Below are 27,116 nucleotides of genomic sequence, written 5' to 3'. Positions count from 1 at the left end.
ATGTGGAGAGGGATGACCGTGGTGCATTTTTAACAAAGTTGGAGACATAAATAGTGCAATTGGTAAGTCAGAGATCAAATTAATGCAATTCGTGAATTTCAAGGACCACTTTGAGATTTAACTTATGATTTTTACATTCCAATTTGAACCACCTTTAAGAGAACATAAAAAACTTATTTGAGTATCGACATATCTCTTGCAGGTACCAAGTACGGATCAGATAGAAACAAGAGGGGGCATTTGCCCCCACAAAGATTTTGATAAAAAAAAATATAATTATATATAAATATTAATATTTTTATATTATGTTTATCCCTAAAATAAATAAATAAATTAACTAAAAAAATAGTGATAATTAGTTTTATGATACTATCTAATTAGAAGTTATTTGAAATACATCTTCGAATATTAGTAATTCATTTAAATAAGTGTCAAGGATTTAAATTTTATTTTGTATATATAATAATTTATTGGATAATAACAGACTTTTAAATAGAATTCAGATTCACAATAGATTAATCTTTAATCTGTTATGTTAGAATATACTATAAATAAAAAAAAATAAAATATCTATATATAAATTTTACTATATATTTTTGTCTCCATTATTAATTTTTTTTAGATCCGTCCCTAGCAGGTACTGAAATTCCGTGTTCTTCAATGACCAAGTTATACTCATCATCATTCCATAAAAGGCATCCTGCAATATTATGATTGACGAGCTATGAAGCACGGACACTTCGCTGAGTTACTGTGCCCGCGTGTCGGATACATTTTGGACACGACACTTACCGACACTCGTCCGACACGCGTGTCTGTTGTGTCCAACCGTGTCTTAATAAAAAATAAAAAATTCTTCCCCGGACACAGCTGGACACGCCTAAATACCATCACGTGTCAGCGTGTCCAATCTTATTCTTAACGTATATTCTTAAAATAAATTTAGATATAGTATATTATTTATTAAAATAAAAAATATTTAAATACTTGATATAATTAAAATAAGACATTAAAAATAATTAAAAATTTTAATTTATATTTTAATATCAATAAAATATCAAAATATCATTATGATTTATCTAAAAAATACTTTATATTTTATATATATACGTGTCTCCGTGTCAGGTAAGATTTTAAAATTCGCGTGTCGGCGTGTCCCGTGTCGTATCGTGTCCCGTGTCCGTGTCAGTGTTCGTGCATCATAGTTGACGAGAGAATAGTCATACAAGAACACATACTATTTTAAGTTGAATTTTGAATTAATTAACTTAAATTTTAGATACTATCAATGCAAGACGCTATAGTTATTAATAAGGAACCAACCTCCCAAAGAGAGACACAAATCATTCACATGCCACTCTCATAACTCTTAATTAAAAAGTTCGGATGTCGCAAATTTATCGAAAACTAACAGTAACGTGGGCGATGGTCTTATAGATTTAAGGCTTTATATACGTTAACAAAAGAGTCCAACATAAAAAGTAGAGCAAGAACAAGAAGTTATCAAACAAAAAAGTCAAAAAAAAAAATAATAATAATAAAAAATAAAAGAAAAAATTGCAAAACAGCTTGATATCTATCTTAATATAATGTTTCTAGTGAGATTATTTTTGTAGTTAGTGATGATTCGACGGTAATTTCTTTTTCGCGTCTTATAAGTAGTTTTCTTCTGAACTCTAGCCCCGCTTTTTCCACCAAGAAAGAGAAACTCAAAAATAAAAGAGCTTGAACCCACTTGTGTCTTTTTCTTTTTCAATACAGATGATAACACAAGAGAAATTAAATAAAGTATAAATCATATCCTATCATTAAATTGTAGAATAAATAATTTTCGTTTTTGTTTTTGAAGGTATCTTTAACAATCAATAATGATACCAATATTAAATCCACACATAATGGAATATATGCTGTGTAACCCCCAAATACTTAGAATGTACATGCATCTGAACTAGCTTACCTCGTTGACAATAATTTTAAAAATGTGAGATGGGCCATGCTATATTAATAATAAGAATTTTCATCCACTAATTATATTACGTCATCATGATTAGGCACTAGCAATTAATTAAAATTTCAATAGCCGCATTATGTATCATACGACAGCAAAACTTGGTGGTGAATCTCTTCATTGTCTCTAGGCAAAAGAAGAATCTATTCATTCTTAATCTTAAACAAATCATATAGTCCTTCTCGGTCAAAAGAAAAAGAATGTTTCCATATAAGTATTTGTTTAACGTAATCTTAATTATCTCATATCCCGCAGTAGTCTCAATCTCACCTTGTTAGCTAGCTCTAGAAATGTCAATTGGGCGGGACGAGAGTGGGGGTGCTTCCCTGTTTTTTTTGTCTCCGTCCCTAAAATTAATTTTTGTTTCTGCTTTATTTTTTGCCATGAGAAAATAATTGTCCTCATTTCTATTTTTTGTATTCTCCGTATTTAATGCAAGACTCCATTTTTCATCTCCCTATATTTAACATTCATATGAAAATTAGAATAAAAAATATAAAAAAATTAAAAAATAAACTATAAAATATTATTACACACACAAACATATTTTATCCAAAATTATAAGTGCAGAAATATAACATAACAAATCATAGTCCATAAAATAAAATCTTGAACAATAGGGTTAGGATTTTTCAATGAGTGAAATTACTAAAAAAAAAATCCTTATATTAGAAATAAAGGAAGAATTATTAAGTAAGTTCAAAAATTTGGAGAATTATCGGGGATAGGACGTGGATCCCGCTCGAGTTCCCGCACCTATCTCGGAAAAATTTCGCTTTCCATTCCCATCCCCATGAAAAAAAATTTTACCATTAAACCTCATTCGAAACGGTTCCCACAGAGATCCCTACCTCCTGAAAATTTTTGACACCCCTAACTAGTTCGTTGTTATCACGGAACAATTGATTCACACACTTTAGTTAATTATTTAAAAAATATATTGTTTTGATTAGTTTTTACCTTTTGAGCTAGCAGCATACAAATTGAGATCGACCACTATAATCGTAAATTTAATATTATTGTAGCCGTGATATGACAATAATCTTGGGCTAAGAAACATCTCCAAATTTATGTTTGTACCATTGTAATTGACAGATTTAATTATGTTATATTAAAAATATAATTATTTATATATTTTTTATATTAATTTAAATTTTTTAAATAAATAATTTTATGATATATTAAATATATTTTAGTGTTTATTATTATATTCAAGTATCTTTTTATTTATAGCAAGAATCAACATCCGACTCCTAGTAATCATATTAAGATTGCAAGTTTGTAATAAGCTACAATAGATTTAAATTCAAATTAAAATTATATAAAAAAAGATAGATTTATACAGTTATACAGGAATACGAAAAATTATCGCTATCAAAAAAGTATTTGATACCAATGGAATTATCTTTAATATTTTTTAGACAATAATTTCCATCAAATTTAGCAGCAAATTAATAAACGAACATTGTCAAGTTAGGACTTTTGCAATAGATTACTGCCGGATAATCCGATAATAAATCTATCGCAAAAAAAAATGTTAGGGTACTAATATATTATTTTTAATTTATTGTCAATAATAATTAATTATTATATTTTAATTATAATTAACATTGATATGTATAAAAAGACACATTCATAAAGATATTTTTATTAGACACCGTCATAAAAAAGACATTTTTATTAGACACATCTACAAAGATATTTCTACGAGTGAGATTGATCGCAAAATTTTAACGTCGCAAGTTACAATTGAATTACAACCTCAATCATAGTGTAAAACCCAATCAAATTAGTGTGTAACACATGTTCTGTTCAGCTGGATAACTAATATAGTAGTGTTCATAAGTGCTTTTTTCTTTCGAATTTAGGAATTATCTAAACAAAATTGTAGAGAATAGATTGGAGACACAATATTGTTAACATACATCCTCCTATTCCGAGTTACTAAGTCCCCAAATTCGTCATTCCTAATGACGGGGATGTTCCTGCAAAGACTCTGACATTCAAGTTAGCATAAGTCGTAAGAAGAACTAAGTTAAGAACTAAGTTAGAGATCATACCTTAGTACATATATTGTGAAATTGTAATGTCATAAGCTCCTTTCCTTATGTCCTTTAGAGGCTATGAATTGCCTTTTAGGTTTTAGGTTAAGTTAAGTTAGGAGAATGAGTTGTTATTCTCATGAATTATTTGATATTTTATTGTGGTATCCCTTCGTATGATGTTCTTAGGCTTTTATATAGTCAATATTGTAACATTTTTTTTAATAGTAGAATGATAGTTACAATGTAACAATTAACCTCATAAAATTGAGTTATTAGCCATTAGAATGAGTTATGAGTACATAGTGTCCTCTTTGTAACATATCCTTTGGTATCCGAGAAAATACTTAATTATCAAACTGGTTTCTTAAAATTTTTTATACTCTTGAACCCAATTCTTAGTATTGGACTTATAGAAATATTCTAGAACAAATAGTAATAGTATATATAAAGAATATTAATTAAATAACTTTGCTAATTATAATTATAGCTTTATATTTTTTTTGTTAGAATTCATGATTAAAAACTTTGAGTGATTTGCTTAGTCAGACAAGTATAAAAGAGTGTTCTAATTTTAGGTCAATTACATTAAACAGTATTCAGAAAAATTAAGAAAACAAACAGTAAATTGGTTGTGGGAAGTATGTGAGAAAATAGTTAAGATTTTAGAGATATTTATTTTTCTGGAATAACAATTCTTACTAACTACTTTAATCATGCAAGATTCAATTCATGGAAATCTTTAATTGATCAAACCCTAATTTTTTAATGATTTAATCTCCTCTAACCTAATCAACTGCCAATTCTTTGGTCACTTAATTTAGATTAAAGGTTTAAGTCCAATTCTAGCTTATTAGCCACACAGACCCTAAATGTCCAAAGGTAAGATGATTATATATCATATATCATGTTAAGTCCAAGTAATTAGAGAATTATGAGGATTTACTTTCAAGATGTTATTCAAGTGAGTTAACTTTTTCAAGATTCAACAAGAATTCAAGTAGAAAAAGAGTTATCTTCCAATATACTCTAATTCCTAAAATGAAGAACGAAAGTAATTATTGAATTTAAATTAATACATTAGTTAAAAGTAGAATGACAATAGTGTTAATCCATCAAAATAAACAAAGCTTCTAACCTTAATAGAGGATGTTTAGTTGCTCATGGGTAAGAGAAAAACTAAAGTTCTAAAAGTGTGTAAAGTACAGAATGAGAAAGAGAGAAGAGAAGAGAGCTTGAAGGGCTGAATCTTTTCTCCTTTTATATCTAACCTAATTGATTTCAAAATAAAATGAAATAATAACTCCTAGCTAAAACCTAAAAAATTGTGTTTTGTTTTAATAATAATGAAAATAAAATAAAATAATAACTAAAACTAAGCCAACGCAATCCTTTCTTGTAATTCAAATTCGTGTTACTGGCGCTAAACGTCAGGTTCGGTGTTTAGTGCCACTGAGGTAGAAAAGAATGGTGGGATTTGATGTTTTCCTGGCATTAAACGTCAGGCACGGCGTTTAATGCCACTAGCGTGTGGTCTTGAAACTGGTTACGAGGCACCTGGAGTTAAACGCCGGGTCCTGGCGTTTAGCGCCAACTCAACAGAAGGTTTGCAGGAGATACGGGGTACTTGGTGCCAAACAGCACCAGCTCAACAGAATCTAATTTCTTCCTTTTTCTTCTGCACAAACTCTGTTAAATTCGCCCAAATTTTTTTTAAAATTAATAAAACCACAATGCGCATCAACATAGCATCCAAACAGGTCTCAAACACTAAAATCTCATAAAGACTTGATAAATCTATGTCTAAAATACTAAAAAAATATATAGAAAAAATGCTACGCATCACTTATTATTTCTTTGTTAGAGAAACTAAAGAACTGTCCTTTTTTGGGGGCATTCAATTTGCAACCCAATGTTATTTTTCGGTTATTGAGATAGAGGGATATAATATAGAAATAGTCCAATCCCTCAAATTTTCTAACAATTTTAGAGGTTATGATCTTTTGGTATTTTTATCTCTAATTGTAAAGTTTTTCTTAACAAGTTTAGAAGCTATAGCATTACTCATATGAAAAGGAACAGAAATTTAGTTGTTCTTATACTTACTAAACTAGCTCTTACTTCATGGCTAGAAGAGACTCCTGATAAAATATGTTATTAGGTCCATCTTGATATTTTCGGCCATAGTATTTAATCAAATTTACATTTACTTTAAAAAAAAAGTAGTTTTAGAATCTATTTTGAAATGGGTTTGATTGATGGATTATTATTTTTTCTATATATTTTGATTACATAAATTAAATAATTTCATGAAAAATTAGAATATTTTCAAAATAGAACAATATATCATATGTAATATTATCTAATTTAAAGACAATTGAATATAATTTATCTATAAAAAAATATATAGAGATAAGATCAAATGATGCTAGTTCCTTTTGAAGCAAAGTTACACTAATATTTTTTTTATAAAAATTAATTTTATGATCAAATTACTGAATTTCAATCATTTTATTATAAAAATTATTTGTACCAAATTTTGTAAAACTGAACATCAAAAGTATTAGAATCTAAACTTAAATATGAAAATTCTTATATATGATGTGGTCCTGAATATTCTTAATATTTTATCTTTAATATATGTGTTGGATTATCAAAGAATTTTAGATTATTCGAAAAATTAAAAAAAATAAGTTAAAAAATATAAAATAAAAAAGCGTCACATTTAGTTTAATATTTAATGTGGCGCATTCTCATTTTACAGTCTCTCACTTAATTTTTCTCCTAAATTTTTATGATAGTTGAGAGGTCCTTGTAGTGGCTCGACCGTATAAACAGATAAATAGAAAGTGAGACGCGAGAACTTTGCATCTTTGGATAGAAAAAGTGATAATGCTTTATTATTATAATAAAAATGTAAAACCCCACTCTTGCAAGAAGGCATATGGAAAAGATGCTAAAAGCCTCAAACCCACTAAGCATGATCTTATTAGTGGCTTTATCTCTGGTGCTAATAACAACTTAATAATTGGAAATGCTCATCATTAAGTTATTTCCAGAGTGCATGAATGTAATCATTCAACAAATTAAAAGATGTAAGAAAAATACGAATTTGATGACAAACATGTCGCCCTATCTCTAATCCTAAAATTATAGTATTTAATTTTATAATTGTCCTCTCAACAATGATGATTGGTGGCCTTGTTTGATGTGCTATACGCAATTTGACCACACCACAACCATTTTTTTTTTTTTTTTTGTTACGAGTGTTTCATTTGATATTGAAGAGTGCCGCAACATATATTTTGCAAATTTTTTTAGGGTTTTGCTGATGAGCTTTGATTTAAGTTAACTTTTAACCATCTAATTCAGAAAGTTCAGAAAGAATATTAATGTGTAAATAGTCAAATTTGTTTCAGAAAGATTACTCGTTTTTTAAATTAGTCTCTAATTTTTTTTTAATTAAATTCATCTTTCAAAGATTTTAAATTAATTGTGTTAGTCTTTCTGTTATTTTTTTTGTTGACAGTGCCAAATTTATTAATGTGGCACGTTAAATGATACTACAATACAATATATAGAAGTTTTAATTGTCTATTATAGCATGATAAGTTTATGAAATTAGATCAAATCAAAACCTACACTACAGCAGATGCGGGGGATGCCGGCGAAAAATTCCCTGCGGTGTCACCAACAGTAGCAATTCAGGGTGGATAGCTGCGATCCCTTCCCAAATCAAACTTCCGACGCCGAATCACACTGATTTAGTGTCGAACCCACGAAGCCCGCCGCTAACCCCAATTTATCCAGTGATGATTTTACCCAAATTCAATTCAAAATACCAAAATCAAGAAACTGAGGAACCGGCCAAAAGAGAGTGCAGAGCGCGCAAAACTCTTCCCTGCTTTACCGTGCCCCATTGTATCACCGTGGAGTCGCGTGGCTGCCGATCCACCCTTCTCTCCCTGCCATCGACCCTTCCTAAAATCAAATTCGTAGCTTAAATTTTTCATCACGCGAACACATAAGGGGCAAAGTCACGAAACACACCTCCGCGCGCGAATCCTTGCCGCCGTTCTCCTCCAGCCACCAGTACCAGCTACATCGCGCTTCCCGTTGCGGTGGGTCCATCGCTGATCAGCTTCGCCATTTACACTACTGGTATGTACAAAACCCCTCTTCGTTAGTAAGGTTCTAGCTTGTTCTTCGTTTGTTATCTCTGTCTACCATACGATTTTTTTCCATTTTAATTTTTTTAAATTAACTGGTATCTGAAAGGGTAGATCACAGATGTTAGAAATCTCTTCCAAAGATTAAAGCTGAACACTTGTAAAGAATCATGCAAACTAACCATCAAAGCTAAAATATAGGGTGATTAGAAATATGAGAATTTATATGAATAAATAAAGATAGAAGAATTTTTTTGATATGGTTTGGTCTACACAACTTTTTGTTGTCTGATGCAAGTTTCTTAACCGTTTTCTATACGTTGATTAATATTATGTATGTCAAAATTGTGATATGATAGAATAGAGAAGCATATATAAATATTGTGTATATATATGTTTTCATTGATACCAATATATATAGATACAGCTCTATCAGATTTTTTAAAATATATGAAGAGCATTAAGCTTTCATTTTTAGTTAACTAATTAAATCAACAAGCTTAGTGATGAGAATTTGAACTCCAACATCTTTCTTTCTTGTTTTCATTATTCATTACTTACAAAATTTAAATCTTATTTTTCGCAAAATTGATATATATTTTTTTGACTCAGATCATGCTTTTCAGGTTATTTTGATTCAGAGGTTTTCTATATATTTGATTAATTTGGTTTACTTGTGGCTGTTTAGAGTTAAGGAGTTTGATTCAGATTATGTCTATATATTAATTCAAAATTGCGTCATGTACAATGCGTCATTTATGCTAAGCTATATATCTCTCAAAAAAGTCATTGGAAGTCATATATACGATAGAGCTAATAATTTAATTTATATAGAAATTCTTAGTAATAATCATTAGTGGGGGTCAATAAAATAAATATCACTAATTGAAGCTGTAATGGCAGTACAGTTGCGTTCACAACAAATAACCTGACCTGGAAATCAGTTAAGAAAATGACAAACTTAAAAATTATAAAATATAGAATCTAATTAATTAATCTTATAAGGCTAGACTTGCACCGCAAGAAAAATGAGTATTATATAACCATGAGTAGATTGTTATCAGATTTATTCTGAGGATTTGCACGACACTGAGATGAGACCTAATGTGATGATGATTATGAGGAAATTTGATGTGATACTATTATGATTTAGACATGGTATTAATTAATGTTAGGTTGATATGGAATGATTAATAACATGGTACTTGAGTGGTGTCCTTTTGCATCTTGATTGAGAATAGAGGTGTTGATAGAAACAAGAGACGAGAATTGATGAGAATAGAGTGTGCGTGTGTATATAATTATATATAGTGCTGCATGGCTCATATATATCAGTATCTGTGTAACTCATATTACAGAATACAACTCTTACAATTGTTCAATAACTCTTACACACAGAACATAGAAACGAAAAAAGAATGAGAAAATAAAAGTAATTAGAGAGATGAGAGTTCTTTCCTTCCTGTAGAGTGTAAGTAAAAGAGAAAAGATCTTAAAACATTTCATTAATAAAGGTTATGAAGAAAATGTGCTCTGTAATTGAGAAATTTGGATATCTGAGTTGAGAAAAATTATAGAATAGGAAAAAAGATGAGAATTTGTATGATGGGATTTGAAAGCTATAAGCTGTACTAGGTTACTGAGTCTAGGATATAAACAAGGTGAGTTTTATGGTGCCTTTATTATGGTGTTTAAATTGTCTAACTTTTTTTTTAAAGTAAAAAATAAAATGTTTAAAATAAAAAATAAATCATGTAAAATTTATTAAATATTATTTATTTACCTTTTTTAGTAACTTAGGTACAAAGTGATAAGCACCATAGTATTCACCTATAAACAATGTGCAGATTAAGTCGATTTCTTTTATTACATTTATGTCATTTATATGATGGTCTCTGCTTCTTTACTTACTAATACTGTTTAAAGCAATAATAAGCACGAGTTACTTGTCAGTCTAGGCATTGTTGCTAATCAGAAGATGGATATGTATAACAAGTATAGTTGAAATCAAAATTGATGATCTTTTCATGAACATTGTGTTGAACATTCATTAGCCTTCTTTCATGAGCTTGTTTATCATATTCTTTGAGTTACATAAACAAATGATGATTTCTTTTCCCAATTACGTTTGAAACAAGAAGCGTTTATTATTCCATGATGTTGCTATTGAAGAAATTGTTATTTGCAACTTCTTAAGATTATAACTTCTTAAGATTATCAAGGTTATTGATTCAATTTGATTTCAGATTTCAATTTGATTCACATTATACCTCTTCTTCCTGGTTTTGGTTTTGTTCTTTCCTAGGACACAGGACAAATAGGGAGTGAAGCCAAATCCTGTCTTGCAAGACCCACCGATACCTCTATGAAGTATTCCCGCCATAATGCCAGGCATGTTCTTCTTCTCTTTTGATATGCATAAGCCAAAATAATGCAAATTAACGTAGCTTACTAAGGATTTTGTTTGTCTTATCAGTTATGAGCACTATATGATCTAACCAAAATAACTCTGCATTTTAGAATTATTTTCCTGTCCTCCAAATAATTTAGTATTTTTTTTCATTAACTTATACTTGATACCTTTTTAATTTGTATCCGTTGTAGGATTTTATAAAATTTTCCAAGTCATAACTTCTTATCTTTGGATAATTCTTTATAAACTTATGTTCCTTGTCTGTAACATACAGCTAACTTCTTATATTTGGATAATTCTTTATAAATTTATGTTCTTCTTGAGATGACATTTAGAGACTAATTATTTAGGCTGAAATTAGATCTTGTTAATAGAGACGGTATGCCCTTTAGTTAAGACCACTTGAATCAATTGAGTTTGGACAGAGAAGGATTTGTTTTAACTTGTTTATTTTGCTCGTGTGAATTATTAATATTACTAGCTAGAAATGAATAATGATTACTTGAGTCACAGTGATACATAGATACTCTGTTTTGAGTCGAGATTTAACTAAGTGATTGATCATGAAACCTTGCTTTATATGTTTCGACCCATCGCTGAGATGTCATCTGCGTCACCAATTTTGCATAAATTAATAATTTTACTATAGTAAATCAACTTCAACTGGTTGAATGATCAATTTATTTGCTCATTTAAACAAGTACTAAGGGGTTGAATTTTTTCTTTGTACATATAATACATAGTTGGCTTACAAAAAAGCCTTTAATAAAATTTTGATTTGCAATGAATTAATCTTTAGTTTGATGAGTTGGAAAATATCGTAAAAAAATTAATGAATATAGCAAAAATTAACCTTAGTTGGCCAAAGCTAATGACATTAAACTATAGATTAGATTTTAGGCTGATGGTAATCAGTGGCTAAGAGAATGTGGGTGGGGTTGAATCTTAGCCCTCTTTTTCTGAATTACTTTCTGCCTTTTAAAATAGCTTCAGGAGATATTTATGCTTTTTGTCTCATAACGAGTCAAGAGACATTTTCGTTTTGTCTTGTAAGCGGTTACGATATATTTTTCAATTTTGTCTCCCACGAATAGAAATAGAAAGGAGTAGAAGAAAAAGAGAGAATCACACCCAGAAGTATCCTGGTTCAGCTGCTAACTGCAATGCAGCCTACATCCAGTCTCCATCACAACAGTGACGGAATTTCACTATAATCATCTGATTACATACATCAATTTTTCCCTAGGAACTACCCATTCCTATTTGGGACAAGTCAAAATCTATCCCCAAAACTAAACTTGACTTGGACAATCTGCCAAGCTTTCAACCGCAAAGTGCTAACCCAACTTGCAAGGAAATCCTCACAGTATCATGAAACACAACACAGATGTACAAAGGAACTCTTAGTCATCTATGCCTTTTTCTTTAATTTTTCACTTTCTGCCTTTTTCTTACAAACCTCACTTTGTTTGCCTTTTTCACTATGAGACTCAGACAGACAAAACTAAAGAAAAGAAAATAAAATAAAACCCATTGAAGGAGAAGAACTTCTATTAGCTTAGGGTAGGTATGAGAACTCCGTGCTTACTCTCCTGATAAACCCCATTTTTAGGATTTATCTTGTTTTTAATTTAGAGGATTTTATCACATTTTCTCACATTTATCCAAGGAAATAGCATGGTTTCATGATTGTCTCCTAATTTGTGCTTAAGTATGAAAACATGCTTTTTAGACCTTTAATGTGTCAATATTAATTTACCTTTGATTCCACTAGATGCCTTGATATGTTTGTTAGTGAATTTAGGATGGAAAGGCTAGGAATGGATCAAAGGGATGAAGAGGAAAAGCATGCAAGTGGAGAACTCATGAAGAAACAAGGATTTGGGATGCTGAGATCGATGCGCACGCGCAGCAGACGCGTACGCGTACGCATGGATAGAAAAGTGTCAAGCGACGCGTACGCGCAACTCGTGCGTACGCGTCGGTGTTCGCACGTGACCCACTTAAAGTGAATCCATTGGGGGCAATTTCTGGGCTTCCCAGGCCCAGATCCAACTCAATTCTGAGGCTATTAAAGGCAGAATTCAAGGGGGGATTGACATCACTTCATACTTTAGTCATAGTTAAGTTTTAGAAGTAGTTAGAGTTAGTTTCTAGAGAGAGAAACTCTCACTTCTCTCTAGAATTAGGATTAGGTTTAGGTTAATTTTTTAGATCTAGATCTACTTCTTCTCTTGCTTCAATTTTCCTTTTGCTTTATGAATTCTTATGTAGATTTCTATTTTCCTTCCAATGCAATTTATGATTTTCATGTCTTTTCATGTTTGATTTGGTTTTCTATTGTGAATCTCTTGCCTTTGTAGTTAGATCTCTCTTTAATTCTTGTAATTCATGTTGTTTACCTTTATTGCCTTTTATGTGTTTGATGAAATGCTTCTTTTAGTTATGAATTAGATTTTGTTCCTCTTGGCTTTGGTTGAGTAATTAGTGACTCTTGAGTTATCTAATTCTTTTGTTGATTGACAATTAGAAGTTGCTAATTGATTTGAATGCCACTAAAGCTAGCCTTTCATTATGATTTGGCTAGGACTTGTGGACTCAAGTTAATCTATCCATTTGACTTTCCTCCATGGTTAGAGGTTAACTAAATGGGAGCAATGGAGAATTCTCATCACAATTGATAAGGATAACTAGGATATGACTTCTAGCTCTCATACCTTGCCAAGAGCTTTTCCAATTGCAATTTACAATTCTTGTCTCTTATCCCAGAAACCCCAAAACATACCTCTAACCAATAACAAGAACACTTTATTGCAATTCCTAGGGAGAACGACCCGAGGTTTGAATACTTCGGTTATTTTTATTGGGGTTTGTTTTAGTGACAACCAAATTTTTGTATAAAAGGATTATTGTTGGTTTAGAAACTATACTTGCAACGAGATTTCATTAGTGAAATTCTATACCATCAATTCTTCACTCATCAAAATTGCGCCGTTGCCGGGAAATTACAATGGTGTTATGTTATTGGTTATTGTATATATGTGAATAGTGTGAATAGCTTGATTTTTGGAATGCTTGTTAGCTTTGCTAGTTTTAGTTGTTTCATTGTTTCTTCTTAGCTTTTGTTTTTATTTCCTCTTTCCATTATGAATTCTTATTTTGGCTATGAGTTTGGTTCTCACTATGTTGTAGGAAATAGAAGCTACAATGAAGATGTGTATCAAGGATGGGACACTCAAAGGTGGGAGGAGCCATATGCATATGATCAAGCCTCTTGGCAACAACCTCCACCAATGCACTATGAACAAGAACCATTCTATGATGCATATCAACCTAATGGCTATGGTGAGCCTCCTTGTGACTATCAAGAACTACCACCATATGCCTATGAACCCCCTCCTCAACATAACTTTGAACCACTATACTCACAAGCCCCTTTTACCAAGCACCTTCATATGACCTTAATCCATACCCACCAAACCAACCATCTTTCGAACCATATCAGCCATACATAGAATCAACCACACCACAATATCAATACTCCCAAGAACTACCTCAATATACACCACCACATCCTTACCAAGAAGAACCACCTTCCTATTATGAACCTTTTCTCCAAAATAATGAACCTCCTACCCACCCCAATCCTCAATGGATGAAACGCTTGGTCTTATACTTCAAGGGCAAGGAGAAATGCAAAGGGAGACACTAAAATTTGTGGCTACCTTGACCGAGGTATTAAGCCGATTAGCCTCCCAATACTTGAATATTCAAAGCACTCCCATGGTCACATATGGAGGATCAATTGAAGAGCATAGCATGAAGGAGAGATTGGAAACTCCGGTAGAAAATGAGAAATGCTACGTTGTGTTAGAACAATTGGAGAAGTCTATGATCATTGAAGAAGAGGAAGAAGTGGTTGTAGACTTAGGAGATGCAGAACCTCCATGGGAAGCTAAAATCATAGAGAATTCCTCCAAGAAGATTGAATTTGATGTTGAGGAGGAGAGTGCACAACCTCCAAAACAATTTTTGAATGAAGACTTGGAGGGAATGAAGCAAGAATTGAGTCCTCTGGTGATGGAGATCATGCATCAACTCTTCTTGGTGGTGGATCCTTTGGACTTGAAGAACCTTCTCCCGATAAGATAGAAAGCAATGTGGAGGTAGATTTCTCTAATCCTCCCATATATGATTTGAGTGATGGAGATGAGTTAGATGAATTTGATGAACAAAGGATTGACATTAAAGAAGTTTGTGAAGAGGTGGAGGTAACCAAGGAAGAACACAAGGGAGTAGAGCTTGCAAGGACATTGGAAATACCTCTCCCCAAGCTATCACCATCCATCCTTTCATTCAAGTGGGTAAATTTCTTATACTTAAGCTTTATTATTCCCCTTGAATATGGTTTGCTTGAGACGGATGGTCAACTTAGACATCTTTGTAGCCTTAAGAGCAAACGGGAGATGGTTAGTGGTTGGCAATGTAAATCAAAGCTCATGATGATTGCATGCTCAATGCTTAATTGCAAGGGTTGGTGTAGGACTAGATGGCTTAGGTCTAGAATGATGTTTGGCACTTCATTGAGAACTCACCTTGCTTACCACCCACATGGATTAATGATAGTCAACTTGAAGATGGGTGTAGAAACAAGATATGAGATCCGGGAATACATGAGGATCCACTTTGGGAGCCCATGATTTGTGAAGAACCCCATCAGAACTTGGTGCAACTCATGAGAAATCTTGGGGCACAATGGAGAACCAAGCATTAGTGGGAATTCCAAGAAGAATTCAACACTACAAGAAAAAAGGCCTGTCGGCACCCTTTTTTCTTGCCACGCTTTTAAAGCGTGCCCAAAAGTGGTCAATAGCCACACTTTTGCGAGGGTGACCACTGATTTGTGATTTCACCATGCTTTTTTTTGCCACGCTTGAAAAGCGTGGCCATAGAGAAAAATTAGCACGCTTTTTTTAGGGTGCCCGCTGATTTGAAATTTGGCCACGCTTTTTCTGCCACGCTTAAAAAGCGTGCCATAGAAGAAAACCGGCACGCTTGGAAAGCGTGGCAAAATGGTTTCGTTATCGTCACATTTTTAAAGCGTGGCCATTTCCTCTAACTCTTTCGGCACGCTTTAAAAGCGTGGCCATAAAGTTCTAAAACAAATAAAAAAAGTTTCCACGCCTCTTTCTTCGAAGCACATAGTTTTACACAATAATTCCCTAACAACACTCCTTCCTTTCTTCCAAACACACACTCTTCTTCCTAACAATGTCTTCAAAAGTGAAAAGCTGAGCTCATCACCCTAATGGCGGCGGCGCTCTTCAACTAACATAGAGCTCATCACCGGTGCTCTTACTCTCTCCCTCAATAACACTCGTTGGTCAACCTCGTTCCAACCCTCTCTCGCAACCCCTCCATAGGTGCCACCTCTGCTGGTGCTCCTTGCGTCGGCGCTCCTTCCGTCTCTCCTGTAAACCCCTATCCCTCCTTCGACGGTGACTCACTCTGGTAAGCCCTCCCTTGGTGCTCACTCTCTATCTCAAACCCTCCGTCGACGTTCACTCTGTATCGCAAACCCTCAATCGTCGCTCCTCCCTCCATGGTTCAGCACCCGTCGTGTTTTTGTCTCCCTCTGTGAAGTCGTCGCGCCGCCGTCTCCCTCCCTCACTTGTCGCACCTCCGTCAGCCACCTTCAGCGTTCGTAGCGTCGCGGTAAATTATTTGGTCCAATTTTTCCTTGATCTGATTATTTGTTTTTGAATTTGATTTTTTTGTTTTGATTTTCTTGGTTCTTCATTATTTCCGATTTTTCTAAATTTATATTTTTTTTCTAATATGATATTTAGTTTAGGGTTTTTTTTCTAAATTTCTTGACATTTAGTTCTATTCTGCTGCAGCTGTGATAATGCTCAACTACTGATATGTGGTGCTCATTCTGAATTCATTCTTTGCTGAATCTCATTTGGCAGAAAATACCCCTAAATTTTTTGCAAGGTGACAAATTTAGAGCAGCAGCAGTTAATTACATTAGGCCTCTCCTAACTAAGGTATTCAAGTTTCTTTTCAGCTTCAAATTATGCCTCGTTGAGGTTTTTCGAAGTTAATTGTGATTTCTTTCTTTTGCATTCTCTCCAGGGAGTTCCATTACAAATAAATCACAAAACCTCTCATAATACGTGGCCTAAAAATTCCACAAAAGAAGGGCAGTGTTACATGCAGCTTCTTGCTGAGGCTTCTTAGGATAGCAAACATGTTAAAAGTGGCACCTGCATTGGTGAATGAGTTGGAGAAGATGGTGGGAATGCAGTTTGAGCAAGCAACACTTGGTGATATTTTGATACCTTGTTATGAAAAAGTGAGACTGTGTATGATGTGGAACTTGTTCAGAGGGCGTTGGAGCATTTTCTTGTTCAGGAGCAGGCTGAGAGTGTTAGTCCAAATAGGGAATCATTTTCGGAGAAGCAGATGATTGCAAAGGCGAGAGTTACAAGGCTTGTTGACAGTTTTCTCACTGAAGTTTCCAGAGACAGGAACCTTTCCCTCACAAAGTTTCAGGTTCTTGCAGAAGCTTTACCTGACTCAGCTAGGACATCTGATGATGGCTGATGAGCGGATAATTTATACACTTTTTAGCATTATTTTTAGGTAGTTTTTAGTATGATTTAGTTAGTTTTTAGTATATAATTATTAGTTTTTAAATAAAAATCACATTTCTGGATTTTACTATGAGTTTGTGTGTTTTTCTGTGATTTCAGGTATTTTATGGCTGAAATTGAGGGACCTGAGCAAAAATCTGATTCAGAGGCTAAAAAAGGATTGCAGATGCTGTTGGATTCTGACATCCCTATACTCGAAGTAGATTTTATAGAGCTACAGAAACCCAATCGGCGCGCTCTCAATTGCGTTCGAAAGTAGACATCCTGGGCTTTCCAGAAATATATAACAGTCCATACTTTGCCCGAGATTTGATGGCCCAAACTGGCGTTCAAAGTCAGCCCAAGGAATTCTGGCGTAAAACGCCCAAACTGGCACCAGAATTGGAGTTAAACGCCCAAACTGGCACTAAAGCTGGCGTTTAACTCCAGGAACAGCCTAAGCATGAAAAAGTTTCAATGCTCAGCCCAAGCACACACCAAGTGGGCCCCAGAAGTGGATTTCTGCATCATTTACTTATTTCTGTAAATCCTAGGCCATTAGTTCATTATAAATCGGACCTTTTACTATTGTATTTTCATCCTGGATCATCTTTGATCACTTTGATATGAGATCTTTGGAACTTTTATGTTTTCATTTGGAGGCTGGCCTCACGGCCATGCCTAGACCTTTCACTTATGTATTTTCAATGGTGGTGTTTCTACACCCCATAGATTAAGGTGTGGAGCTCTGCTGTTCTTCATGAATTAATACAAGTACTATTGTTTTTCTCTTCAATTCACACCTACTTCTTTTCTAGGATATCCACTCGCACTTCAACCTGATGAATGTGATGATCCGTGACACTCATCATCATTCTCACCTATGAGCGCGTGCCTGACAACCACGTCCGTTCTATCTGCAATAGCTTGAGTGCGTATCTCTTGGGTTTCTAATCTAAGATTAGAACCTTCGTAGTATAGGCTAGAACAATTGGCAGCATTTCTGAGATCCGGAAAGTCTAAACCTTGTTTGTGGTATTCCGAGTAGGATCTGGAAAGGGATGACTGTGACGAGCTTCAAACCTGTGAATGTGGGGCACAAGTGACAGTGTGCAAAAGGACAATGGTCCTATTTCGACGCTAGCGGGAACCGACAGATGATTAGCCGTGTGGTGACAGCGCATATGGATTTGTTTTCATCCGAGAGGATCATACAGCTTGCCATGGAAGGAGGTAACGCATGGTTGGAAGAAGGCAATAAGAAAGCAGAGGTTCAGAAGTAACAAAGCATCTCCATACGCTTATCTGAAATTCCCACCAATGAATTACATAAGTATTTCTATCTTATTTTGTGTTTTATTTATATTTTAAGTATTAAAATCCCATAACCATTTTTATCCACCTGACTGAGATTTACAAGATGACCATAGCTTGCTTCAAGCCGACAATCTCCGTGGGATCGATCCTTACTCACGTAAGGTATTACTTGGACGACCCAGTGCACTTGCTGGTTAGTTGCATCGGAGTTGTCAAGAAGTGTTGAAATCACTATTTCACCATGCCAAGTTTTTAAATCACAATTTCGTGCACCAATGGCCTTTACAGGGCAGTTGATTCTTATCTTAAGGTAACTTTTTATTAATTCGTTCTTAAACTAGTATGCAATGTTCTAATGAATTGAATTTAACAGGCACATCCGACCATGAAAGGAAGCGACTGTGCCGAGTAATGGATTGCTAGAAACTGTCCATTGATGCTTGCATGCATGCTGCTCAAAACACAAAAGGGTTGTTGAGTTTTTGTATTATTTTAAAGTGGAAAGGGAGTAATATATATAACTAATAAGTCTATAGGCTTTAGCAAATCTCATCAAAATAGATATATCAAATCATCAACTAAATAAACATCACAGGCTTTTAGCAAATCTGCATTGTTGTTGGTGTTATGGAGTAATAAATAGAGACCTGTCATCAAAAATTCGAATTCTATTCTAAAGAAAAATATTATTTGACAACAAAAATAGAGATTAATACTTTTAAGGAATAAATCAAAATAATTTCGTAGGTGCATATATGTACGTGTTCGGTTTTGATTTATCTTTCTTAACAAAATTAGCCTCTTGGTGACGCCAGGTTTAAGGAAGACAAAAGATAATACACTGGTGGTGGGCTGAATATATCCAAGGAACTTAAAAAGAAGGTAGCAAATGAATTTCATGGTAAATTAAAGGACCAGAATTAGTAGACTAGAGATTTCTATTTAGTTTAATTTAGTCAAAAAGAAAAGAAAAGAAAAGTTAGAGCTTATAGCATTTATAAGTCATTTTTTGTTCCTTTTGGGAAATTAAAATTTCTAGCTTATTAATAAGAACTTTTCGAAATAAACACTTGTACTGCGATTGAGCTCATAGACTAAAAGTCAAGTCTCTTGCTTTCAAGCCTGGATTATCCCTTATCAAGTTGTCGTAGCAAATCTTATATCTGAGAATTGTTCGCCATCATTTTCTGTTCAATGCAAGATTGTTTCCCATACTAAAAGTTTTTATTTTTCCTTTGTTCAATAGATTGTTAACTTGCTTTATTAGTAAATCATGTTTTAAATTGAAGGTACTTGATGGCTACTGAATTTGAAACAATTGAGGCAAGAATAACACCTATGCTTGCACAACTCTAATGTGAGTGTGGCATTCTACAATGATTGGTCTATAAGAATAAGAACCAGCACCAACGTTCTTCATATTTCCAGCATCTTTTGAAGGTGCAAAAATTGAAATTTTTCCTTTCAATGATATGAATAGCTTTCAATGAAACATTTTTCTTCCTTTTTTTTAAGTTTCATGGGCATGCTATGTAGTATATATTTATATGTCATTTTGGGTTTTGTGTTGAATTGTAATTGGAAGGTGAGTAGAGATATAAAGCTTCTGCAATCGACAAACTTGGAGGAGCTTGTGTCATCTTGTTTACTAGTTATCGAAGGAGATAGATCAAAACAGAAGGTTCATCTTTTTCGAGAGGTATGTTTGACTTGTTTATTTTTTGGATTTGTTTTGTAGTTTTTCATATCCATGTACAGATGGTTTAGTGAAGCCATAAAAGTGTGCAAGGCACAGAACAGAAGATATTGAAATTCTCATTTCCTGAGAGATTTCTTACTTTCATGTATAACTTAATATTTTGCATCATCATGCTTGTTTATTGCCCATGAATTTGTCACTGGTTCTTGAAATATATTTTTGTCAAATACTTTATGTACATATAAGATGATAAGCCCTATTGTTTTACTTACTGCTTCATGTCAGCTTAAAAAGGAAGAAATGTGACAATGGAAAGTATAACTTTATAGAACGCCTTTTAGGAGCTGCACGCTTACTAGCAGAGGTAAAAACTGCAGCAGAGTATTCTTTATTTGTTTTTGGATTTTTTTTATGTAGATTAGTTGAATTTTCCCGAGTTTTTTGGGAACAAAGAGAGCTATTTGCGGATTGTGATATTAACAGTCTCTAAAAAGAGTTTTCAATTTTCTTTGTGCTAGTTTATTTTTATACTTTTATATAAAGTTTATTTTAATAACATGATTTAGTTTTTGCATAATGATTGGTTATTTAATGTTGATTATGCTGGCTTTCCCAATGTTAAAAGTGGTATGGAGTGGCCTAGTGAAGGGTTTATGTAGCTATTGGCACGCTTTATAAGCGTAGTCATATCTTCGTGTAGTCATTAATAGCCACGCTTACTAAGCGTAGCCATATATCATGCTATTGGCACGCTTAAAAAGCGTAGCCGTATATTTCCCTATTGGCACGCTTTTGAAGTGTACTGAAAACCAGCTTTCTTGGCACGCTTCAGAAGCGTGGCGATATGTGAACTTTTCGGTACGCTTTTAAAGCGTATCGATAGGTTAACACCTGTGGCCACGCTTTTAAGCGTGGCAAGAATTGAAAGCGTGGCCAAAAAAAGTGTGCCGATAGATCCACAAAAGTGTGGCGATAGAGCAACCGGCACGCTAGCGGATGTGACCCTTTCAAAAGCGTGCCGATAGCTCCAAAAGCGTGGCGAAAAGCTATCGGCACCCTTTTTAGCACGTTTCAGTACGCTTTAAAAGCGTGGCAGAAAGCTTATTTTCTTGTAGTGTAAGCACAAGCAACCTTGAGAGGAGCTCCCTATAAGTCCAACTTAAGGACAATAAACAAAAGTGCTAGGTGGGAGAAACCACACCATGGTAAACTCTTTTCATTTTTCTCTTGTGTAAATATTGGTAGAATAGGTTTGATTTCATGTTTTGTTTTGTTTATTGAGTTTATTTGGTAGTTTAGCAAGTTGAATAAGGTTTTATGGTGTTTTGGTAGCTATTTGGAGGCTTGGAATGCTTGGTTTGGTGCAAGAGATTGAAAAATTTTGAAAAACAGAGCACCAACCCATGCGTACGCGTGACCCAAGCTTTTCGGCCAATCCACGCGCACGCGTCACATACGCGTACGCATGGATGTAGAAGTTTCATTCCTCCATACATTAACCCGAGAGTTGTGCCAACATCGTGCGGACATTGCGCCTCCAGCACAAACCAACCTACACATACGCGTGCCTCATGTGTACGCGTCACTTCTCTCAGACGCCACCCGCACGTACGTGTGACCCACACATATGCGTCGAACCTATTTCACCCCATGCACACGCACGCGCAGACAATGCATACGCGTGGATTGCCCTGTTTCACCCACCTTCTTTTCTTCTCTTCTTTCTATTCTTTCCCATCTTCAACCATCATCCAACACTATCAAACACCATTTATAATCATTTCTTTTAGGTAGTTAATTAGTTAGTTGAATTTTTCTTTAATTTTCTACTTTTCATTGTAAGTGTTGGATTATAAATCTTGTTTACTGTTTATTGCTGCTGATTACCCATGAGATGTTATCTTAACATCATTATGTTTATGATCTTTGTTGGGTTCTTTAATTGAGGTTATATATTGCTACTTGGTTGAGTTCTTCATGCTTAACTCTGTGAATACCAAGTAAATGAAAATTGCCCTCAAGCTTCTTACATGCTTTTGAATTGCATGAATTGGCCACCATGTGATTTGAATTCCTTTCTCTTGAGTAGGCAATTTCTTGATATTGGATGTTGAGCATCTATCTTAATGCATTGTGCTTATTGATCATATGCATCCATATGTCATCTTTAGCTTGAATGCTTTCATGCTTCTTTATCACTTGGTTGGTTGTCTTAACCTACAAGTTTACAGTACTTCAAGCACACTAGAATGGGTGAAGTGCATTCCTCTTTTGTGTAAATTGTGACAAAGCTTTTTATGCTAGTGTGCGTGTGTTCTTTACCGTGCGCAATTAGGACCAACACACCTATTGTTCATTAATGTCACAACTGATTCACTCACTTCATTCTAGTGATTCTAACCTCATTCCAACAATTTACGCTTCCTTGCTTTTGTATTTTCTCATCTTATGGTGTTGTTTTCTATTTTTCATGATATGATGCACCATAAGAAACAACGGAAGTGAAAGAAAGAACACACAGCAACCGGTTGACCTACCAGCTGAAGGTAGCAACTCGAAAAGTCGTCGTACCCCCTTGCTCATCTCAGAATGCACCGAGGACGGTGCAAATTTTTAAGTGTGGAGAGGTCGTCTGACCGTTCTGCGTTCTTGGGTGACAAGTTTCTAACCCCAACACTTTTGCATTTCATTTTTAGGTCTTTTAGGATTCTTAGTTGCATATATGTATAATAAGCTTAGTCAAAATCATGAAATTCTCCAAGAAAAACATTCTTAATAGGGCATTGACATCCTAATTGATTTGAGTGAAAACTCATAGAACTTACTTGAATTATATATATTGTGGATCATGTTTTTGAGCTAAGAACACACAACCTTGTGAGATTTGAGCCTAATGGTGTGGTTACATCTTATAACCACTTATTTTTCTTCTTGTGTGCAATTTCTCTCTTTCTATGATTGTGATCCTTGATTTGTTTAATTCTATATGTCCATTATTCCTTGTATTCATGCACTTATATGATTGAGGCCATTATTTCATTAGCTCACTTACCTAAATAGCTTACCTTTTATTCTCCATTGTTAGCCAATTTTGAGCCTACGCTCAACCCACTTGTTCTTTAATTTAGCACATTACAAGCCTTAAAGTGAAAAATAATAAATGTCCTTAATTTGGATCTTTGATTGACTTAGGCTAGTGAGTGTGAGTATCATTCAAGTGTGGGAAAACTTGGGACATTGGTTGGGATAAAATGGTATTTTCATTTTGTATTTCTATATTTGAGAGTTGGGTACATACTCATGTGTTAATTAAATGTGTAAACCATATGCATTGATACAGTTGTAGAAAAGTACACCAAAAAGAAAAAAAGAGAGAAAAATAAAAGAAAGAAAATAAAAAGAAAGAAAATATAGAAAATAATAAAAAGAAAAGAAAAAGAAAAAAAGCAACAAAAAGGGAACAAAATGCCCCAAAGTGAAGTTCAATAAAAGTCAATGCATATGTGTGGTAATCAAAAGAAAATGTATGAGTATGTGGAAAAAGTGAAGAATGGGTAGTTAGGTTAGTCCTTAAATTGTATAGGTTGTCATAGGTTAGGTGGGAAGCTTAAGCTAGTCAAAGATTCAAATTTCGAGCTCACTTGACCATATGCATCCTACCCTGACCTAACCCCATTACAACCGATGAAAAGACCTCATGATATTTGTATGCATGCATTGAGTAATTGTTGATTGTTAGATGAAAAATAAATCTTGGAAAGCATGATTAGGGGAGAATTGAGAGAATCAACCCTAAACACTGAGCGACTAGAGTATAAACACATCCGGTGAGGGTTCGATTGCTCAATTACATGTCTCCACCTATGATCAACTTTTCTTGCGAGTTTGTAAAAATATTTAATAACTCAATTCAATTGTGGATTTGATTTGATTGCTATCGCTTTAGCCCTTAAGCATATATATGTTCTCTTGGGAATTGATTTATTTTGACCAAGTAGTTGCATTCATTTAGATAGTTGCATTTAGGTAGATTGTATTTAGATAGTTTGTTACATCGAATAAATGTTGATACCCTTTGTTTTCTCTTGATTTTAGCATGAGGACATGCTAGGTTTAAGTGTGGGGAGGTTGATAAACCCCATTTTTAGGGTTTATCTTGTGCTTAATTTAGAGGATCTTATCACCTTTTCTCACATTTATCCAAGGAAATAGCATGGTTTTATGATTGTCTCCTAATTTGTGCTTAAGTGTGAAAGCATGCTTTTTAGACCTTTAATGTGTCAATATTAATTCACCTTTGATTCCAATAGATGCCTTGATATGTTTGTTAGTGAATTCAGGATGGAAAGGCTAGGAATGGATCAAAGGGATGAAGAGGAAAAACATGCAAGTGGAGAACTCATAAAGAAACAAAGATTTGGGATGCTGACATCGACGCACACGTGCAGCAGACGCGCACGTTCAGTAGACGCGCACACGTGGAATGTGAGGTCGCATGGCGATGCATACGCATGGATAGCAAAGTGTCAAGCGACGCGTACGCGCAACCCGTGCATACGCGTCGGTGTTCGCACGTGACCCACTTAAAGTGAATCCACTGGGGGCAATTTCTGGGCTTCCCAGGCCCAGATCCAACTCAATTCTGAGGCTATTAAAGGCAGAATTCAAGGGGGATTGACATCACTTCATACTTTAGTCATAGTTAAGTTTTAGAAGTAGTTAGAGTTAGTTTCTAGAGAGAGAAACTCTCACTTCTCTCTAGAATTAGGATTAGGATTAGGTTAATTTTTTAGATCTAGATCTACTTCTTCTCTTGCTTCAATTTTCCTTTTGCTTTATGAATTCTTATGTAGATTTCTATTTCCCTTCCAATGCAATTTATGATTTTCATGTCTTTTCATGTTTGATTTGGTTTTCTATTGTGAATCTCTTGCCTTTGTAGTTAGATCTCTCTTTAATTCTTGTAATTCATGTTGTTTACCTTTATTGCCTTTTATGTGTTTGATGAAATGCTTCTTTTAGTTATGAATTAGATTTTGTTCCTCTTGGCTTTGGTTGAGTAATTAGTGACTCTTGAGTTATCTAATTCTTTTGTTGATTGACAATTAGAAGTTGTTAATTGATTTGAATGCCACTAAAGCTAGCCTTTCATTATGATTTGGCTAGGACTTGTGGACTCAAGTTAATCTATCCATTTGACTTTCCTCCATGGTTAGAGGTTAACTAAATGGGAGCAATGGAGAATTCTCATCACAATTGATAAGGATAACTAGGATATGATTTCTAGCTCTCATACCTTGCCAAGAGCTTTTCCAATTGCAATTTACAATTTTTGTCTCTTATCCCAGAAACCCCAAAACATACCTCTAACTAATAACAAGAACACTTTATTACAATTCCTATGGAGAACGACCCGAGGTTTGAATACTTCGGTTATTTTCATTGGGATTTATTTTAGTGACAACTAAATTTTTGTATGAAAGGATTATTGTTGGTTTAGAAACTATACTTGCAACGAGATTTCATTAGTGAAATTCTATACCATCAATTCTTCACTCATCATCTCCTTGTCTCAACCCTTGGCCGTTCACCCTTATTATATCATTACTATTATGAACAAATTACATTACTTGACATCCGCTGGTCACAGGTTTCACTTAATTGAATTGCTAACCATATCTAATCACATACACTCTTTCTTGCATTTTTTATTTATTCACCTTATCTTTAAATCCAATTCTATGGGGCTATGAACAATCATAGCTAAGATTTGATGGGTTTGGAGGGGGGTTGCATGTTCATATCTTCGTTGTAACTAGAAAAAAATATTAAAAAATATGGCCTCTGATTTATTTAATTAATTTTTTATTTAATTTTTCACAAAGGGTAATGATGGCTGTTAACTTTAGGCATAGTTTTTTAATTAAAAATATTTGAAATTTTTACACCTGTGAGAAATAGGAATATTAATAATGATAATTAATAATCTAAGGGAGTCGATGTTACTCAGTTAAATAGAGAGTTAGAGAAACTAATAATTTTTTTTTGCACCGTCAAATAAGTTTCATTGTTGCCATAAAATGTCATATTCTCTTTGTTAGTTACCTCCTCTATTTACATGTTTGTCTTTGGCTTTTGTTTTTTTAATTTATGTGTAGTTGGATCATTTGGGCAAAAATGTTCCATTTATATAATTAATCTATGTACATATATATAATGTTATTTACTATCCTGTGACCTAGTTATAATATGAGTAATTCTATTAGCCTAAGACGCGGTAATTCTATTAATAGCCTGTACGTGTATAAAATGTTAATTAATATACACTGCTTAAGTATGGGAATATAATACAACACAAGAGGTGAAAGATAACCACAGTTATTTGTTTGTTAATTATTCTATTAGTCTAAGATTAATTTATATTTTTTGGTATGTTATATGTGTTTATACTAGGATTTTAAGATGTCTAGAAAAGCTCGCTACATGAAAGGTACAAGAGTGGAACCACCACGTCAGCAGCCTCCAATTGTACCTCCTGCGTCTTCACCATCCGCTGACAATGACTGGCTCATCCCTCTGCCCCCCAGTAATGGTGGTGTTTCCGCAGCGGCTCCTCTCTGACGCTTTTTGGCATTGTTTTTAGTATGTTTTTAGTATATTTTAGTTAGTTTTTATTATGTTTTTATTAGTTTTTAAATAAAAATCACATTTCTAGACTTTACTATGAGTTTGTGTATTTTTCTGTGATTTTAGGTATTTTCTGGCTGAAATTGAGGGACCTGAGCAAAAATCTAATTCAGAGGCTGAAAAAGGACTGCAGATGCTGTTGG

The 27,116-nt window shown here is 33.9% G+C and overlaps 1 long non-coding RNA gene across 1 annotated transcript; it reads left to right on the top strand.

Annotated features, from left to right (window-relative positions):
* The first annotated feature begins 19,679 nt into the window (after positions 1-19,679).
* LOC140177350 (uncharacterized) lies at positions 19,680-20,286 on the top strand. Its single transcript, XR_011869190.1, has 2 exons — positions 19,680-20,027; positions 20,173-20,286. It is a non-coding gene; the product is annotated as an uncharacterized lncRNA (long non-coding RNA).
* Positions 20,287-27,116: the final 6,830 nt, after the last annotated feature.

The sequence above is a fragment of the Arachis hypogaea genome, chromosome 12, assembly GCF_003086295.3.
Source record: "Arachis hypogaea cultivar Tifrunner chromosome 12, arahy.Tifrunner.gnm2.J5K5, whole genome shotgun sequence".
Lineage (NCBI taxonomy): Eukaryota > Viridiplantae > Streptophyta > Magnoliopsida > Fabales > Fabaceae > Arachis > Arachis hypogaea.
The sequence above is the reverse complement of the archived record's forward strand: the minus strand, read 5'-3'. Positions and strand labels throughout refer to the sequence as shown.